Source organism: Triticum urartu, chromosome 4, assembly GCF_003073215.2.
Source record: "Triticum urartu cultivar G1812 chromosome 4, Tu2.1, whole genome shotgun sequence".
Classification (NCBI taxonomy): domain Eukaryota; kingdom Viridiplantae; phylum Streptophyta; class Magnoliopsida; order Poales; family Poaceae; genus Triticum; species Triticum urartu.
The window spans coordinates 380,857,101-380,873,994 of NC_053025.1; positions in this window are offsets into that span (position 1 = coordinate 380,857,101).

Sequence of the window (16,894 nt, forward strand, 5' to 3'; positions counted from 1 at the left end):
TGCTCTCAGCAGGTTTATCTCTAGGTCTGCTAAGCGCGCCCTGCCGTTTTTCAAATTATTGAAAAAGGCAGGTCCAATGAAATGGACTCCGGAAGCGGAGGCTGCGCTGCAAGACTTGAAGAGATACCTGTCCTCCCCCCAATACTTGTCGCACCTAAGCCACAAGAGAAGTTGCTGCTGTATATAGCGGCAACCAATCAAGTGGTTAGTGCTGCGTTAGTAGCAGAGAGGGAGGCAGATGACGAGCCAGCAACCACGGCGAGCACATCCAGCGATAAGCAGGAGGCTTCCCCGGCAAACTCTGGTCCCGACAAAGATGGATCTGCGCAGATGCGACAGGAGATACAGAAGAAGATGGTGCAGCGCCCAGTTTACTTTGTCAGTTCCCTTCTGCAGGGGGCTAGGTCAAGGTACTCTGGCATGCAGAAATTGCTTTTCGGCCTTCTCATGGCCTCGAGAAAGCTGCGCCATTACTTCCAAGCACATGAGATCACAGTTGTCACTCGCTTTCCGCTGAAGAGGATACTGCAGAATCCAGAAGCGACAGGCAGGATTGTTGAGTGGGCACTGGAACTGTCAAGCTTTGGCCTCAATTTTGAAAGTACTTCAAATATCCAGAGCAGAGCATTGGCAGAATTTATAGCAGAATGGATGCCAACACTAGATGAAGAAATTCCAGAAACGAGCATCCCCGTCGATGAAGCAAGCAAAGAGTGGCTGATGTACTTTGATGATGCCTTTCCGCTACAAGGCGCCGGCGCTGGCGTGCTGCTTGTCGCACCCGCTGGAGAGCACCTCAAGTACGTAGTCCAGATGCACTTCCCCAAGGAGCAAGCAACAAACAATACTGCAGAGTATGAAGGCTTGCTTGCCGGTCTCAGGATCGCGACAGACCTTGGGATCAGAAAGCTCATTGTCAGGGGTGACTCACAGCTTGTCGTCTGCCAAGTAAACAAGAGCTATCAGAGTCCGTTGATGGAAGCTTACATCGACGAAGATAGAAAGCTAGAAGAGCACTTTGAAGGCCTACAGATGGAGCACGTTCCAAGAGCTCAGAACGCCATTGCCGATGGCCTGTCGAAGTGCGCCGCACTTAAGTTACCTGTGGAACCAGGGATTTTTCTGCTCAAGCTGACTCAACCGTCCGTAACACCATCAACTGGACAGAGCAAGAAGAGGAAGTTGATTTTCGGTGACTATTTGCCGGCAGAGCTTCCCGACGCCGCCGCCAAGAAGATCCCCAAGGTCAACGCCAAGAACGCTGAGGAGCAGTCTGCTCTCGCAAGCCCTAGGGTTTGTTTCATTGAAGCAGAAGCTCCCGACAAGTTTTGCTCCGGCAAGCTTGCCGGGGAACGTCAAGCTCCGGCAGACCCGCAGGTTCTTGCCGTAGAAGCGGATGTTCCCGCAGCAACAGATTTGCCTTTAGTCCTTGTTGTCGAGCCAAAAGCTCCAGCATGGGCACAGCAGATTGTCCATTTTCTTCAGACAGGAGAACTTCCCGAAGAGCAAGAAGAAGTAGAAAAAGTAGCCCGGCAGTCAAGTATGTACCAGTTTGTCGACAAGACACATTACAGAAGAAGACTCAACGGAGTGAAATTGAAGTGTATTCACCGGGAAGACGGACAAAAGCTATTGGTAGAGATACATGGAGGCATATGTGGACACCACATTGGCGCAAGAGCACTTGTCGGAAAAGCATTCCGGCAAGGTTTCTTTTGGTCGACAGCCCTCCAGGATGCAACTGCACAAGTAACCAAGTGTGAAGCGTGCCAGTTCCATTCCAAGCAGATACACCAGCCAGCTCAAGCTCTCCAGACGATCCCTTTATCCTGGCCATTTTTGGTCTGGGGGCTCGACATCCTCGGCCCCTTTCCCCGAGCTGTCGGGGGCTTTGAGTACTTGTACGTTGCAATCGACAAGTTCACAAAGTGGCCGAAAGTGGAACCAGTGAGGAAGGTTACAGCACAGTCAGTAGTCAAGTTCTTCAGGTCGATTGTTTGCCGCTTCGGGATCCCTAACAGGATAATCACCGACAACGGTACACAATTTACGAGCCGCACCTTCATGCAGTACGTCCAAGATCTTGGCGCCAAGGTCTGCTTCGCTTCTGTTGCTCACCCGAGAAGCAACGGTCAAGTGGAGAGGGCAAATGCTGAAGTGCTGCACGGCCTCAAGACCAGAACTTTCGACAAGCTGCACAAGTGCGGAAGAAACTGGATCGAGGAGCTGCCGGTGGTTCTTTGGTCGATCAGGACGACGCCAAATCGAGCCACTGGCCAGACACCTTTCGCTCTAGTCTATGGAGCAGAGGCAGTTCTCCCCACGGAACTCCTATACGGGTCACCTCGAGTGCTCGCTTATGATGAGCTCGAGCAAGAGCAGCTGCGAGAAGATGACGCGCTGCTCCTTGAGGAAGACCATCTTCAGGCTGCTGTGCAAGCTGCTCGCTACCAGCAAGCTTTGCGCCGCTACCATAGCCGCAAAGTTAACGCCAGAAGTCTCGAGGAAGGCGACCTTGTTCTTCGGCGTGTTCAATCCGCCAAGAATTCCAACAAGTTGACGCCAAAGTGGGAAGGCCCTTATCGGGTGAAACGAGTCACTAGGCCTGGCGCTGTCCGCCTTGAGACCGAAGATGGCATTCCGGTGAGCAACTCCTGGAACATTGAGCATCTTCATAAGTTTTACCCGTAAGGCGCGGTTGCCGGAACCTGTTCCGGCAACCACCTTTTGTACAAGTCTTGCCGCTGTTGCATGTAGTCCTTTGTACAAAGCCGGGCGCAGACCCCGTGCATAAGTAAAGCTCATGTGCTCCGCACATTTTGTCAATTTCATGCTTTCTATTTTATGCATGTGTTATCTGACACTTTGTGCAGCACCTAAACCCTGGTAAGCAATAACGAGCCGTAAGGCTCCAAATCTTTATTTTCTCTTCTTTCATTTCTCTCAAGGAAAGAAAGATTCCCTCGCCCACAAGTTTGCCGGGGAGGAAAGGAGAAGACGATGGTATGGACCAGGCATCGTTCAAGAAAGTTTCACCTTGCCGGGAAGCAAACAACAGAAAAGCTAAGTTGCCAAAGTTTGAGCAATCAGATTTTTTAAAATTTTAGGTTATCTCCCTTAAACGACCGCACTTTGTATGGAAAACCTGTGCGCGAAGGAACCAACTCGTAGCTAGTTGCGCCCTTACTTTGTTTCGAGTCCGCTCAACAACTTAAGTGAGCTGCAACTAGTTGCGACAAGGTTTCTTGTCGGTAGCGGCACCGCCAGCAGGCTGCTGACGTTCCGCACTCAGCGCTCGCGGCTAAGGTGCCCACACCGGCAAGTTCCCTAAAAGCGTAGGGTAAAAATATACAAAGGGAGGAATCAAGTAAAGGGAATAACATTGCACTCAATACCCAGAATAGAGTCATATTACAAAGATAGCTTGTCGCAGCTCTAATAAATTGTTTTCATAACATGATAAACAGCGACAAGGAAAGAAGAAATGGGCGGCCTAATCTACGCGATCGCCCTCGATCCTCTTGATCCCGCTCACCTTGTCCACAATGGGTGCGACAAGGGCTTTGAGTGCCTCTAGATCGGCATCTGGCGGCAAGGTCTTGAGGACGTTGGTGAGGTTGAGGCCCGGATTGCGGAAGGCCACCTTCACCAATACTTTTTGAAGGGCTCCTGCGCAGATCTTGCGCGACTCGTCGGCCAGCTGCTTCGGGATCTTTTCCCGGAGCCGCTGGAGGGCCGTCGCCACGCCCTTGAAGAACAGGACGAGCTTGGCGCTGGGTTGGAGGTTCTCGTCGGAGGTATACCCGAGATTCTCCATCCCCAGCTGCGCCAGCTCCTTGTCGATGTCTGTGGCGGCATTCACAACACTCTCCGTCCAGTGCGTCACAGTCTCCCTGAAAGCGTTCTGGGCGGCGGCAGTACTCTCCAGCAGCGCCTTGTCGGCCTTGATTTCCTCCTTCAAGGCCGCCTCCCGCTTCTTGGCGCTGTCCAGAGTCTTGGTCAAAGTGGTTAGCTTCAACTCAAGATCCATGTTGGAGACCTTGGCGGCGCTGAGCTCCTTGCCCTTCTCGCAGAGACCGGCCTCCAGCTGCGCCACCTTCGCCTTCAACTCCTCCTTGGCGGCCTCGGCGGCGGCGGCGGCATCCTCTGCTTGTTTGAGTGCTCCGCCGAGTTTTTCCTCGCGCGCGGCAAGCTCCTCCTCGTGGGCATCGAGATTGACCTTCCGCTGCGCCAGCTCGCCCTCCTCCGCGGCTAGCTTCACAGCGGCAAGTCGCTGCCGCTCTTCGACTTCGGCCTTCCCGAGGAGGAAGGCCTTCTGCGCTTCAGCGAGCTGTTCCTGCTCCTCCGCCAGGGATCGGAGGGCTTCCCGGTGGAAACCCCCGAGCTCTTCCGCGTGCTTTTCAATGTCTGCTCCCGCCTTCACAACAAGCTCCTCGCGGGACTCCAGCTTGGCTTGCCGCGCGCGGTAGAGCGACAGCAACTTCCGCAGCAGCCGCTCCTCTTCAGACTCGTTACTGCTGCTGCTTGGCGCGTCAACCACCGTCAACCCAGCGGAGGCGAGCACCTCCCCGTCGAAGATCTCCCCCTCAACCGGCGCCCTAGAGCTTGACGCCCATGGGAGGTTGATGAAGACGTCATCGCCGGCCTTCAAGTAGACGCCCGGCTGGGGCTCCTCGGTGCCTGGCGCTGCAGCTTCGGCGGACGGGGCGGCGGTCGGCGTAGCGCCTGGCGCTCCTGCGGCCTCTGGGCCGTCAGTACGATCGCCAGACCCCTCGCTAGTTGCTGCGGCAGCAGCCTTGGCAGCCTCGGCGCCGGCGGGAACACCAGCGCCGGCTGCGTCTTCGGCGGCGACCTCGGTCTCCATCTGCTCCGCAGCAGATGGGTCTGACAGCCGGCAAGGGGAGAAGTGTCAAGCAAAGTCCAGCAAAAACCCAGAAAGATCAAAAGAAGAAGAACCCAAGGGAAGTTCTGAAGCAAGAGGAGTACATGTGCCAGTTTCTGCAGTCGGGTTCTCCGCCGTCGAAGGGCCGCTGGCGCTGTCCCTTGCTGGAGAAACCTCCCTTGCCGGAGACTTCTCCCTTACCGGAAAGCCCTCCCTTGTCGGAGAATTCTCCCTTGTCGGGGGATTCTCCCTTGGATCCCGGTGGGGCTGCTCGGCTCCTACACAAATCAACAAGCAGATATTAGCAAAGACAAGTACCCATGCGCGCCTCACAGTGGAAAGTAAATCATACACTTACGCTGGGGGCTGCTCTGGAGAAAAGTCGCCGGGTCCGGCAAGGTTGTCTCGGGCGCGCCACCTGCTGTCGCAGTGGGCTCGTCCTCGATGACGATCACCGGGACCTTAGCTCTATTTTCCGCTCTCTGGGCCAGAGTCCTAAAGAGGAACAAGTTCAGAAAGAAAAGCAAATGAGGTACAAGAAAAACAGCAAGAATTGAAGAACTACAAGTACAGCAAGAGAAGCTTACTCTTCTTCTTCTTCCTCGTCGGAGCTGAACGCGGAGAAGTCGAAGTCCGGCGCACGCTCGGCGCGAGGAGGCGGAGGAGAAGCTTCCCTTGGCCGCTTGGTGGGAGCAGTGGAGGTGGTCTGAGACGACCCCGCTCCGGCTGTCGGCGCGGCGTGAGCAGCGGCAGGAACTGAAGCGGTAGTCCGGCTAGACTCCGCTCCAGTTGCCGTCGCAGCATGGGGCGCTCCCGCGGCAATGGTGTTTGCCGCGGTGGAGCGTGTCACGCGGCGTGGCGACTGTTGACCCGCTTGCCGCTCCGCCACGTCACCGACCTTGCGGAGACGCCTTCTTGGTGGGGATGGAGGCTCTGCTTGCGGCGAGCTGCCCGAAGATGAGGAGGAAGAGGAGTTGATTTCCAACGAGCCGCTCGTGTCCTTGGCGGGCTCGCTCGGCTCGGCATCACACCCGCCAAGCTCCTTCTTGCCGGCGGGCTCCCCTCGCTCGGCACGGCTTGCCGCTTCCGCTGCATCTGCCTCCTCCACGGTGAATCCAAACTCGCCCGCGGCTGCGGCTGCCGCTGCCTCTTCTAGCCTAGTGGCAATGAGAGCCATCTCTGCATCGGTGGTGTCGCGGGTGAGGCTGTCCTTCTCGTCGAAGCGGATCGACACTTCCACCAAGTCATCGAAGAACTGCTGCACGACGTCGTCTGCAGGCTCCTGCCAAGTTGGCACAATTCCATGCGAGTCACACTCCGGCATCATTGCACAGATGCGGTCGAGTGCGGAATTGTTGCACAACGGAACAACACCCCCCGGCAACCTAAAGACTTCGGGATGTTGGTGGTCATACTTGAAGAGCTCCTGGAGCATCGCGTTGAGCTCCAGGACTGTGAAATTGAAATTGAGGCCCGGCCGCAACCTCATGATGTCTGCCGCAATCTTGAACTCCCAAGTGGGCCTCCCCCGTTCCTGCAGGTGGGCGATGCAGCAGCGAAGAAAGTCTGCGCCAACAGCGCCTACAGTAAGCCCGGCAAGCCTCAGGCGCAGGATCCTGGTGACGGCAATCTTCAGCCTGTCGTCTTCCAGGGCCACGTCACTCCAATCGCTGCCGCGTGCTACTGGGGTTTGGCGCCGGGTGGTGAATGGCTGCGGGTTCTCCTCGTCAATCCAGCACCAATCTGCTCTCCACTCCTCCCACTTGCCGCGGAACTCTCCCTCCAGATAGGTTTCTTTCTTGCCGGCCCTTGAGATCCAGGCGATTCCGCCGGATAGAGGCTCTCCTCTCTCTACTCGGGGTATGAAGAAGTGGCGGAAGAGAGCTACGTTGGGAAGGACTCCGACAAAGTTTTCGCAGAGATGTGCGGAAACTGCCATGGTCAGGACGGCATTGGGGGTGAAGTCAAGGAGGTTTAATCCGTAGGTATTCATGATGTCGCAGAAAAATTCAGAGAAAGGCGGGCAGAGCCCGCAGTAGAAGAACAGAGCAAAGAAGGGATATCCATTCGGAGCCTTCTTCCAAGCGGCGGCGGGGAGTACCTTCGTGCGCGGATGCGCTCGCGTCTCCGCCGACCAGAAAAGGTAGTAGTTCTCCCTCAGCTCCTTCGCGCCAAGCTTGGGGTGGAAGACGGCCCGGTCCTTCCGCAGCGCCGCGAGCCGCTGCGCCTCGGTCGACTTCACGACCTTCCCCTTGTCGGCTTTTGGGGCCATGGCGGAAGCAGTGGAGGAGGTCGACGGCGTTGGTGGTGCTGGCGGCGATGGGGGGCGGAGCGCTGCTCTCTCTCTCTCAGCTTTGGGAAGGCGAGGGAGCGGCGGAGATTTCTGAGATTGGAAGCAGCAACGGGCGAATGGGCGAACTACCCCTGTTTCCCCTACTTATAAAGAGGGAAGGGGCGGACGTTCCGCATTTCCGAATAAAGAAACCACCCACGATCGCTCCCACGACGCCGCATTCGATGCGTGCCATTCGGGGAGGGCGCGGTGGATACGGAGTGAGATACGGCGTAACCTAGGCTGCGCGTGCCCGTGCCCTGTTTTGGGCCTGGCCCAACAGCGCTCGGCACCGTGTATGGCCTAGGCCCGGGGGCTCCTGTCGGTGTACTAGAGTAGGGGTACCCTAGTATCCCGAACTTGTGCACGGGCAGTCGGAGCATCCCGCGGCAAGGCTTGCCGGGTGACCGCCAAGGTCCTCCGTGGTTCCTTTGGAGCCATCCAAGAACAAAGTATCCAAGTCAAGGAGACAAGACCCCTGCAAGAGGAGCTTGCCGGGAAGGCCAACAAAAGCATCTCAAGACCCCGGCAAGAGGAGCTTGCCGGGAAGGCCACCCAAGGCACTTCAACGAACTTGCCGCGACGCGCCTCGCGTCCCGGCAAGGCCCGGTGAGCGACAAGCTCCCGGGCGCGACAAGACAACGACAGCGGCAAGACGCTTGCCACGGTAAGCCACCTCTCTGGGCCCGCGCTCCAGCACATCCACTAACGTGTCGCTCTGGGACCCTTCCAGGCGTACGTGGCGGGAGGCTGTGCAGCTTGCGGTGCGCGGTGGCAAGCGGCGCTGACAAGATCGCCATCGTGGCGAGCGGTGGCGTCCCTGACGGTCCCTTTTACACTGTTTAGGCGACGCAGACGGGCATTTAAGGCCCTTGTCCCCTGCCGTCAGGGTTAGGTATGATACACTGTAGCAGGTAGCTGTGCCTACCACAGCACCTTTCCATTTTTTCCCTTTACCTCCGTTGCCACCTGTCGGTGACCCCTTGAGCATATAAAAGGAGGCCCATGCGCAACGTAGAGGGGGGTTAGCCAGTTCGGAAGACACTCACGCTCGGTCTCATTAGCTGCTGAAGTGTATTGTAGCACTCCGCGCTCCCGAGCAAGAAATCAATAGAAACCACAAAGCAGGAGTAGGGTTTTACGCACCCATGCGGCCCGAACCTGGGTAAATCGCTCGCGTGTATCGCCTCGATTTGCTCTTTGCACGATCTCCGCCCCCGCTGAACCGAAAGGGACTCGGTCCGCCGGACCCATAGGTGCCCGTGGATCAGTACCCCGGCAAATAATTTGGCCAAATGGTATTTTCTAAAATTAGTTTTCCAAAACCCCTGAATTGAGGTCTGCACTGCAAGTACTTGATTTGGGGTGTGAAAAATCTTTCAAAAGGTATATTTGAATCCTATTAGATATAGGACTCCCATAAACCACAAAAATACAATTTTAAAAGTTATTTTCCTATTTTATTTAAAAGCTTTTTCTTGAGGCCAGAAATGGTCTTTAATAGGGAAAAATTATTTTATTGTTTCAAAAATATTTGACAAAAATCAGGGAAACTCAATGGACATATATTGTCCATATATAAGAGTTTCAACACATGGTCATGTTCAAAGTATTGGTCAAATACCTCAAAAACCATTTCTTCCCATTTCAAGGATTTGAAATATTTCTACAGGAAATATTCCCCAACAATTCCAAGAAAATTCTAGCATGTCACATATGACATGTTTGATGATCTTGCCAAGGATCTTGTCATGGAGAATAGTATAACCCCATGAAATCTTCCCAAAACCATTTCTGTCCATTTTGAAGTTTGAGCAACTTTACATTCCCAAACATGTCCAAATGTTCTCAAACCTTGTGAACATGCTCAAATGGTCTAATTATTCATCTAGACCAAATGGCACAAGTTGGAGAGAATGTTATCTTGCTCAAAGTACCCCAAAAACCCTTCCTGTTCGGAACCAAATTTGAACAACTCTACATTGGCAACTTTCTCCTTTTGATCTCAACTTTTGTGGACATGTTCATAACCTCAAATGATGACACTACACCAAGTGGTGCATCAAGGAAAATAGATTTGCATGACAAAATCTTCGTAAAGCCATTTCTGTTGATTTCTAGGGTTTACCAAAGTTACATTGGCTACTTTGCCCAAATGAGCTCAAACTTGGTGGAACATCCTACTTCTATGTGCCATTCCATCCTGTTAATTCTCATGGCAAGTGGAATTAATTTTCTAGCCCAAACCAACAACAAACACCTTCTGCCATTTTCCCAAAATCATCATTTTGACCTCTTCCACAAATCTCCTTCTGCTCAACTTTTTACAACAGCTCCTCCTAGTCTTCTCCTACCTGCAGTAACTCTCCCCTGGTCATTGCTCAAATATTGGACGGGTAAAACCCCATTTTCTCTCTCTGGACAGCCCATTTCCCTCTCTCCCTCAACCTCTCTCCTCTCCTACTGGCTGTCCAGGGCATCCAAGGCCCTCTCCCCTTTGTTTACTCCTCCCTAAACAACCTAGACACAAGTGGCCATGCTCTACAAGCAAAAGGCATGCCCTGGCATGCAATTGGCGTGCTCTAGAATGCGCTACGGTGCACACCCGCACAGTAGCCGCCCCCTTCCAACCGCCTCCGGCCACCAACGGCCTCCCCCTCGTGTCCCCCGAGGTCACCTCGACATCCGCAACACGCTACACTGTCGTCTCCCTCCTCTCTCTCCCTCTCCAGCTCTCCTCGCATGCGGACAGAGCCGCCCGAGCGCGCCAGTCGCTGGCCGCGGCGGGGACCTGCTTTGCCGCATTCCCCGCTCCCTCTCTTCTCCCCCTGGGCGTAGTTCACCTCCACGAACTCCCTAGACTCGGCGCAGCACCTTCCCGAGGCCCGTAGCGACGAGCACGAGCTCGCCAGCGCACGAGCCCACGGTGCACCATCGCCCCGCCATAAAAGGCCACCCCCGGGCCCTCTCTGGCCTCCGTTCGCTCTCTCTCCCTCCCAGCGACCCCCTGGACAAACGCACTCCCCTCCTCGCGCTCTCCATCCGCCACCATGGCCGGAGCCTTGCCGTCGGCCTCCACCTAAATTCGCACCCACCACTCCTCCTTCTCCCCTCTAGACCGCACTAGAGCACATCCACAGTCACTGCGAGCCCCTCCCGTGCTTCTCCCTCCTCCTCCCCGTGGCTGTTTCGTCGAGTTCCACCACCACCGTCAGCCTCGTCCACCGCGGTCGACGCCCTGCTCGACCTGGTGCCCCTGGGCGACCGTGCCACCCACGGTTGGACGCGGCCGGGTCCCCTGAGCATGCAGTGGGCAGAACATCGCCGGAGACGCCCCGTAGTGCCGGCGACCGTCGTCGAGCGCCTCCTCTGTCTCCTGTCGCACCCACACGGGAGGTGGAGGACGAACCTGACAGGAGGGCCCCGCCTCGTTTAAGTGGACACGGGCTCTGCCTGCTGACGCCTTCGCTCAGGGAAGGCGTATTTCCCCGAGTATGCCTCCTGCATCGACAGCCCGCACGCGGCCGAGCAGCTGGGCCGGCCTGCTGCCTATCTCTCGCCTTGCGTGCATAATAAGGGTAAAGCCCCCTTTCCCTTTTTCTTTTTCCCAGTAGACTTCAAAAGCACTTAAAAAATCAAATCAACTCCAAATTTGATGATTCGAATTTCTAGGGGATCCACAAATCATGATCTATCACATAGTGCTATTTGCACATTTTTCTAGAAACTTTCTCTTCAGAAATATTTATTAAAACCCCATTTTCCATTTCTGTGATGAACTTTAGAAAATCATAGAGAGCCCATTTTTTATCCAAATTCCATGATTCAAAATCCTAGATGTCTATAAGTTCAAAACTTAGTTTTTGAACATTTTTACTAATACTTTTTGTATCACCTCAAATAATGGTCTATTTCTTCATATATAGCCAACTTTGCAAATTCATAGAGAAATCATTTGAATTCCAAATCCAGTGAAACCAACTCCTAGATGCTTCTAAAATCATGATTTGTTAAATGGGTGCGTTTGCTCATTTTTCAAAAATATGTTTCTCTACACTTCTTGCAATTCCATAAACCCCTTGATTCCATCATATCAAAATGTTTAGAAATATCCATTGAGCCACTTCCAATGAAATTACTTTGGTCATTCCTCATATGACCAGAGGTATCCAATAAAAGTCAACTTCATATTTTTAGAGCACATTTATTCTTGCCTTGTTGTGTTGCTTATTGTGATTGTTTTCGACGTTAGTTGCCAAAGTAGACGGAGTACTTGGAGAAGGACCAGAAGATCTCAAGACTCTGATGAACCAGGCAAGCAGCCCTTTGACCATGTCTAAGAATCCCCTTTTATGCATGTCATATGGCACTTTTATTGCTTGCATCGCAGTCATGATAAAATGGTGACCACTTGAGGTGGTTTGCCTCCGTTGCTTTTCTCGTTGACACTTGCATGATGCATGACCCTACCTTTCTATGAGGGTTATGCCAGTGGAGTAGATAGGATGCTAAAGTAGTTGCTACGCAAAAAGGGACGGGAATATGCATGTCCGTTGCTTTTCTCCATAATTTTAAGATGTGAAATGTTGGGCACGGGGGTTACTGCCAATCGAGTGGACTCTATGTTAGTGTCGTCTAGGGAAAGATAGTGATCGGGTCCTTACCCCGGGTACTTGAGGTACCGCGGGTCGTGGATGACACAGAAGTTCCCCGGATCTTGTGGGTAAAGTGTGCAACCTCTGCAGAGTGTAAAACTATTCGAATAGGCGTGTCCACGGTCAAAGGACAGTTGGGTAACCGCTCTTGGGCTACGTCCACTTGTTTACAAACCAGTGTGTGTGGGAAGAACTACTTGGGTCAAGACAAATGACTTGACATGGATGAGTTGGGTTGGAGCCCACTCCCTTTGTGTTGATATCTGTAACCTGTCCTCTTGGTTTCTTTAATTCTCCTGATACATGTCTTACAAGTTGTTGATCATGTCATTGCACTCAAAACTAGCTTTCCACAAAAATTTACCTATATCATGCATTATTGTATCTTGAACCAAAACATGGGTTGCTTGCGAGTACATTCAAAGTACTCATTGGCTTGCCACTAGTTATTTTATTGGCCAGGCATGAAAGAACAGGATATAATGAAGGATACCTTGGTGAAGAACATGCGAGCTTGGACGCTTCCCAGTCAGAATGCCTGTAGGGTTAAGGCAGATGGCATGGGTCCAAGTTATCGACGAAGATTTCCGCTGCGATGTTATAATGAAGACTCGACCATAATGGTCCTACTTGTGTAATACGGTATGTGTGGATGTAAGACTCTTGTTATTCAGCTTCTGTGTGTTCAGTGAGCATTGATCTCTGGGATAACTGTACACGTGCATTCGGTGATCACGACTTACGAGTCGGGGTCCCCACACGGGGTGTCGCTCATGGCCCCAAACGATGTGAGTAGGGTTCCCAAGCCCACCATCCGGGTGCCACTTGGTACACCGGGCCACTGTGCCTAGTCTGTCCCAAGCCGACCTGTACCGGGTGCCACTTGGTAGACTACTAGCACTAGCTACAAACACTAGAAACTAGTTGCAACTCCTGGACAGAGATCGAGTTGATTAATAAGTCGAGAGAGCTTGGAGCACCCGGAGCCCAATGTGTGGTAGTAACTGTTCATGGATCACAAACACAGAACTCAGTTCCTAAGGACGGCTGCAATGAGACAACCCACCATGTACTCCTACATGGCCTCTCACCGCTACCTTTACCAAATCATGTTCATACACTTAGCTCTCAACGGTAGGACATGTTCACCAAATTCCAATTCATCCCCGATGAATCAGACCTCACTCAACTCTAAGCAGTAGCAGGCATGACAGACAAGCATGAATGAGTAGGCACAACAGGGCTCAAACAACTCCTACTCATGCTAGTGGGTTTCATCTATTTACTGTGGCAATGACAGGTCATGCAGAGGAAAGGTTCAACTACCGCAGCATGTAACAGTTGAATCGGTGTTGTCCTAATGCAGTAAAAGAGAGCAGGAGCGAGAGAGTGGGATTTTATCGGAATGAACAAGGGGGTTTTGCTTGCCTGGCACTTCTGAAGATAGAATAGCTCTTCATCGGTGTCATCGATCATGTCGTCGGAAACAACGTCTACTGAGAGGGGGCAATTACCGGCAAACAAGGAAGAATACAATCAATGCAATGCAACAATATGATGCATGATCATGACATGGAAATATGTTGTGATTTGGGATAATGCAACAGAAAATCATTTTAATTTAAGTGGAATTCAAAACTATATCAAATTCCAACTCCAAACCTATTATGAAATTTTCCCTAATCATGTTTCATCCTAAACAGTGAGGTTAACTTGCTCAAACATGCATGAAAATGGTATAGATGGATTCCTTGAATTTTTCTGATAATTTTTCATATATAATTTATTGCATTTGGAGTTATGGTTGAATTTCTATGATTTTTTGAAGTTTTGGGCATTTTCTGAAAATAATAAATCATTTAAGATTTATTTAAATTCCAAAAAGGAATTATTGCGTCAGCATGACCTCACAGTGACGTCAGTAGGTCAATGACTCGGTCCAGGTCAAACCTGACGTGTGGGGTCCACACGTCATTGACACAGTTAACTAACAAGGTTAATTAAAATTAAACTAAACCTAATCTAGTTTAGTTAAGGCCTGGGCCCACATGTCAGAGGCTAATTAAACTAACTAAATAAATTAACACTAACCTGGGTTAATTAGTAGGGCTGGCCCCACGCGTCAGTGCCCCAAGGTGGTCCAACCTTGGTCAGACGAGGTCAAACCCCCGGGTCAACTCGCCGGAGTTGACCCGCGGCTCGTCGCCGGCGAAGCTCGAGACGGCGGAGGGGCTCGGGATTCCTCCTCCGGCGACCAAATGGCCGGCGGAGGGCATCTACGTGGAGTTGGGACTCGCCCGCATCCATTTGTGCAAACGGCAGGGGCTGAGGTGGCCCGAGCTCGCCGGAGTCGAGCTCGTAGCGGCGGCCGGCGTTCGGGTGTTGAGCGAGACGGGGCTACAGAGCATGGGGAGATGGATGGGTATGTGCGTTATGCTCAGGGGAGTGCGGTCAGTTCGGTGGTGAGCTCAGACGCGAGCGGCGGTGGCTAGAACAATGGCGGCGTCATGCGCGGCGGAGCCGAGCTCTCGGCCATGGCGGAGATGCATCCTGGAGCTCGCGAACACGAGGGGGAAGAGAGGGTTTCAGCACGGGGGCTCACAGCGGGTCTGGCAGCAACAACGACGAGATGCTCAGCGGGCTCGGGGAGGCTTCAAAGTCGCCGAAGGTTGAAGACGACGGCCTAGGCGAGGCTGCGGCGCATCTGTCGTCACGTGGCTTAGTCGAGAGGAAGAGGGAGTTGCGGCGGAGCCTCTGGGCGGTACGAAGAGGGGTAGGGTGGCCGGTGGCCGTGGCTACGGCGAGCAGCGGTGACAGACGCGCTCGGACGAGCGACAGAGAGAGAGCAGGGGAAGGGAGAGTGAGTTGCGAGAGAGGGGAAGGATCAGGGCTGCTCAGGCATCTCCAGGCACGTCGGGGGCGCCTCGGTGGCAAGCAGGAGTTGTCCAGGGCGGCGTCGGCGCTCGCCACCGAGCTACTTCGGGGCGAGGGGGAGGGAGACGACAAAGTGGAGGAGGTGGGCTGGGCCGGCCAGCTCAGATGGGCCACTAGGTGGGCTAGAGCGCCAGGTAAGTGCCCAGGTGAGTCTCTCTCTCTTTTATTTCTGTTTTTCTATTTGTTTGCCTCTGTTTTGATTTAGTTCAAAGACCAAACCATTTTCAAAATTCATGAAAATAATTGTGTGAACTAAATGGACTTATCCAAAGCAACACAACAATTTCTGGAATTATTGAACATATATTTATTATATAATAAATATAGATCCAATTCAAATAGTTATTGAATTAATTTCAAACGCCCAAAATAATATTTCTGAAACTCCAAAAATATTGGTTTGAATTTTACCTCTTGCCAATATTTTTACACAATAACACGAACATTTCCTTGGACTCATTTGAAAAGATTTTTAATGTTGATTATTTCTGAAGTGATTTCTGAGGGTTTCAACTAACCTCAATTCAACTTTCAGAATTTAGACATCATGCATGGATGCTCTCTTATGCAACGATTGCAAACAATTCTAGGGCTGTGACAACTCACCCCCACTAAACAAGAATCTCGTCTCGAGATTCAAGTCGTGAGTTAGGAAGACAAAGCAACACAAGCTAACACAATCTTCACGATCCAGATGTCTTTCTCAAGGATGTTGACTCATTGCATGACCTTCATCTCGACGTCTTGCTTTGAGAACTACATCCAACATGACAAAGAGTAGAAAGGGAGAACTTAAGAAGAATCGATCTTCCTAAGGTTTGTGCAACTTAGGATGATCTTAATGATCACAAGATCAACTCATGGAATGAGACATAGAAACATCTCTGGAGCTAAGAGGCAAGATTTGCATCAGGAGGGACGGAAGAAACAATTTGACGAGGGTTTCAAAGTAGGGGGGAAAAATTGCCATGATTCCATAACGGAGCACCCCAGGAAAGGTGACTCGTGGAATTATTCCCTTAAGTGGAAAAAAGAATTACTTTTGGTACATACATCATTGAAACTCTTTATACCAGCCTAAGGAAATCACAATCGATCGTTTTGCGGAGTTCGAATGGATGATGTGGACTACCTTGTTGAAGACAACCCGATGGATGATTTCTGCTTATCATCGGAAATGGAAGGGACGCATGGTAAGTCCACTTTTGAAGATGATCCTGAACAACAACTACTAAGGTGCAAGCTGGGAACAAAATGAAAATACTGGGAATGACCCAACCATCATATCTGGTTGGTAATGGGATATTTCAAACAGCATGTCTGGGGAGGAAAGTTTGCAACACAAACCGACGAGATGACGTTGCGAGATTCTCGGGAAATGAACTACGATAGCAAGCTCCAAAACATGAGCTGGTTCTGCTACATACATGTGAACACACTGTCCCAGACAAGCATGATCTCATAGTAGTCTTATAATAGAACACTACCGAGTTCAGGTGGGGAACCATCTTCGAGGTTATTGGAATCTTGTGCATGAACTAGTAGTCGCACAGCAACTCCTTTTCCTCGAACAAACTTGTCGGTGGCTTGGTTTGCTAGGAATACATATGGAATGGAGGCGGCCAACCTATCAAACTATAGAGCACTTTGCACGTGCATGACTAACTTGGGATGGTTCCAGAGGAGGCAAAAACAAACTTTCTCGAGTTCATGGTGGCAACTTGCATCAAATGCACATGAATTAGAGAAAGTCACTTCTTTCATCCAACATATGCTTCATGAACGGGACATGAAAATAATGCTTATAAAAGTTTTCAACACTAACATAGCTGTCCAACATGAATCATGGATAAGATGGAAATATTGCTGATGGGCTCAGCAACAGGTCATCCAGAGTTCCATGACGATGGAATTCCACAACTATGTGAACAAAACAATAGCATTGGTCAGACTCAAAAGATATAATGGTGTATGTTTGAGGAAACAACCACTAGTAAGGCAACATTATGAATATCGTTGGTTCTGATTTGATCTGACGATAGCCCACACTCAAATCAAAGTTTGGATAAGATGATAGGTCCATTAACTGAC